Source organism: Ursus arctos, unplaced genomic scaffold, assembly GCF_023065955.2.
Source record: "Ursus arctos isolate Adak ecotype North America unplaced genomic scaffold, UrsArc2.0 scaffold_37, whole genome shotgun sequence".
Taxonomy (NCBI): domain Eukaryota; kingdom Metazoa; phylum Chordata; class Mammalia; order Carnivora; family Ursidae; genus Ursus; species Ursus arctos.
In genome coordinates, this window is record NW_026623053.1 from 4263926 (window position 1) to 4267407 (window position 3482).

Below are 3482 nucleotides of genomic sequence, written 5' to 3' on the forward strand. Positions count from 1 at the left end.
ACCTTTTTGAAAAGTCATTTATAAAAAACTGGGTTACTAAAATAACTGCTTTACTTCATCTTGTATAAGTGGGAGGTTTTTGTAAACTCTAGAGCCTTGTTATTTGAAATTTGGTCTATAGGCCAACAGCATCAAAGTGACCCAGTAGCTTGTTAGAAATGAAAATTTTGGGTCCCATTCCAAATCTATGAAACCACAATTTGCATTTAATAAGATCCCCAGATATTTATATGCATATTAAACTTTTAAAAGCATCACTATAAAGCACTCTATAAATTAGTTTACTGCTTGAGGGAGAACCAAATATCACTTGGGGTTCAGTTTTGTTCTCTTATAAAAGACCATAAGGGAGTGGGAGGTGCCCACCTCTTTGAGCAACAGATCTCTCTACCCCAATTTCTTTAATTAGTGTAGTTTTAAGAAGGATGATTTTTTTTTTTAAGACATTCTGTTCATGGTGCTTGGTTTCTTTCTTTCTTTTTTTTTTTTTAAAGATTTTATTTGTTTATTTGAGAGAGAGAGAGAGAGACAGCCAGCGAGAGAGGGAACACAAGCAAGGGGAGTGGGAGAGGAAGAAGCAGGCTCCCAGCGGAGGAGCCTGATGTGGGGCTCGATCCCATAACACTGGGATCACGCCCTGAGCCGAAGGCAGACACTTAACGACTGAGCCACCCAGGCGCCCCTAAGAAGGATGATTTTTTAAAACAGATTTTATTTATATTAGAGAGAGAGATTGAGAGAGAGAGAATGAGCAGGAGGGAGGGGTAGAGGAGAGGGAGAAGCAGACTCTGCTGAGCAGGGAGCCTGATGTGATCCCAGGACCCTGGGATCATGATCTAAGCTGAAGGCACATGCTTAACTGACTGAGCCACCCAGGTGCTCCTTAAGAAGGATGATTAAGAATGTCCTGGATGGAACTAGGGGTTATTATGCTTAGTGAAATAAGTTAGTCAGAGAAAGGCAAATACCATATGATTTCACTCATATGTGGAATTCAAGAAACAAAACAGATGAACATAGGGGAAGGGAAGGAAAAATAAAATAAGATGAAAATAGAGAGGGTGGCAAACCATAAGAGATGCTGAACTCTAGGAAACAAATTGAGTGTTTCTGGAGGGGAGGTAGGTGGGGAGAAGGGAGGAGTGGGTGATGGACATTAAGGAGGGCACTTGATGCCCTGGGCATCTGGGTATTATATGCAGCTGATGAATCACTAAATTCTACTCCTGAAACTAATAATACAGTATACATTAATGAAATTGCATTTATTTATTTTTTTATAATTTTTATTTCGCTATATTAGTCACCATACAGCACATCCCTGGTTTTTGATGCAAGGTTCCATGATTCATTATTCGCGTATAACACCCAGTGCACCATGCAATACGTGCCCTCCTTACTACCCATGACCAGCCTATCCCAATCCCCCACCCCCCTCCCCTCTGGAGCCCTCAGTTTGTTTCCCAGAGTCCAAAAAATATGGAACGCTTCACGAATTTGCGTGTCATCCTTGCGCAGGGGCCATGCTAATCTTCTCTGTATCGTTCCAATTTTAGTATATGTGCTGCCGAAGCAAGCACTGAAATTGAATTTAAATAAATAATTAAAACAAAAAAACACACAAAAAAACCCCCAAAGGAATGTCCTGGGCCTAGCAGTGGGTTAGGAGGAGATGAAGGAAGAAAGACCTGGACAGAAGAGAAGGAAGATGAACACTGGAAGGAGGATCGCCTAAAATGATTTTCTGGGATGAGTGCAGGGAAGTGTTCTTGGAGACAAGTAGAAAGCGTCTGTAAACCTGCAGGGGGAGGGGTGGGCTTTGAGCGCACGAAAATTTGGTGTTCTGGGCTAGGAGACAGATTTCTCTTTTTTGCTACCTTTTTCCTTTGACTCAAAGAAAACATGCTTCTGACATGGACACTCTCCTTGCTCCTTCTGATGGACCAGCCGGGCTTCTCTGAGGCCCACAGCTTCCTCTGTCGGCATGCTGACAGGCTCAAAGCCAAGGTCACTGCCAAGTACAGATGTTGCTGTGATGTGATGAGGAAGCCTCCAGAGCTGCCCACGGAGAAGGGCTGTGAGAGTGTGTGCTCCCCAGCACAGGGCGCCTCTGTGAGATGTGAGAGGAAGCCTGCCTTTTACAGGTGCCAGCTCGGCATCTTCTAAGTCCCTCCATGCCATCTCTACCCAGAGGTGTGCCCCCGCACCATTACTACCACAGCATTACCTTCTGGAGGGATGTGAGCACGGTCTGTGTGGGGAAGCATCCAATTTGCTTGGAAGAATAGTCTCTGTACCCTCTCAGCTAGGGTGTCTGCCGGTGCTGCTCCACGCCCCTCCACCCATTCCCGCTGCCATGTTCTGCTCAAAAAAGAATGTCCTGGGGTCACCTGGGTGGCACAGTGGTTAAGCGTCTGCCTTCGGCTCAGGGCGTGATCCCGGCGTTATGGGATCGAGCCCCACATCAGGCTCCTCCGCTGTGAGCCTGCTTCTTCCTCTCCCACTCCCCCTGCTTGTGTTCCCTCTCTCTCTGGCTGTCTCTATCTCTGTCAAATAAATAAATAAAATCTTAAAAAAAAAAAAAAAGAATGTCCTGAACCTAGCAGTGGGATAGGAGGACATGAAGGAAGGAAGACCTGGAGAGAAGAGAAGGAAGACGAACATTGGAAGGAGGCTCACCCCCTTCATGGTCCTGGCTGGGTTGCACCCTCCCGCAGAGCTTGGAATGCCTCACTGTTCCCTGTGTCCCAGCCCCTGACCCCTACTCTCACCATCTGTCCTGCAGATATTTGTTAGAGGTAGAGGGGAGATGGGCTTGTCACGGGCCCCCTTTGGGACCGTAAGAACTTGTCTAATTGCCTTGTCATGCCTGGAGACGGCGGGGTGGTGTTAAATACTCTCCTGAGGTTTGGTCCCTTTTCACCTTAGGCTCTCACTCCCTAGGTTGGAAAAGAAGGTCAGAGGGAGGTTTGTGAGCCTGGTATGGGCGATTATACGCCAAGGGTCTGCGGAACCCATTTTCCCACCTGCTGCTTTAATAAAACTCTCAAGGACACGGACCGGACCGTGAATAGCTCTGAGTGTTTGGGTGGCGGCAACCTTCTCATCTGAGGGGTGGGGGGCAGTAACAGAGAGGGGTTTGCAGGGGAAACCTTCCTTTATAGAAACAAATCCCAGAGCTGTCAATACCAGCAGCGGGTAGAAGTGTAGGAGTGCCACTGTTAGGAGATGGGAATGACGTGGACCCACCCCAAGTGGCATGGTCCCTTCTCCAACACCTCTCCAAGCTTCCACAGCCCCTGTAAGCTGTGCTGCCTTGAGGACCTGTTGTTGTGGCTGAGCAGAAGCTGGGAAGAAATGTTGAAAAGACGGAACTGATTACTGACAGAATAGGAAAATTAACCCAGGGGATATAATTAGCATAAAGCTTACGAAGTACCGATTCTCTATTTTGTTCCATTCTACGAAGATACTTAAACTCT

General features: G+C 46.7%; 1 non-coding gene across 1 annotated transcript; it reads right to left on the reverse strand.

Moving 5' to 3' along the window:
* Positions 1–1473: 1473 nt before the first annotated feature.
* Positions 1474–1580, reverse strand: LOC113248500 (U6 spliceosomal RNA). The gene has a single exon (XR_003313519.1). It is a non-coding gene; the product is annotated as a U6 spliceosomal RNA (small nuclear RNA).
* Between the last annotated feature and the right edge of the window lie 1902 nt (positions 1581–3482).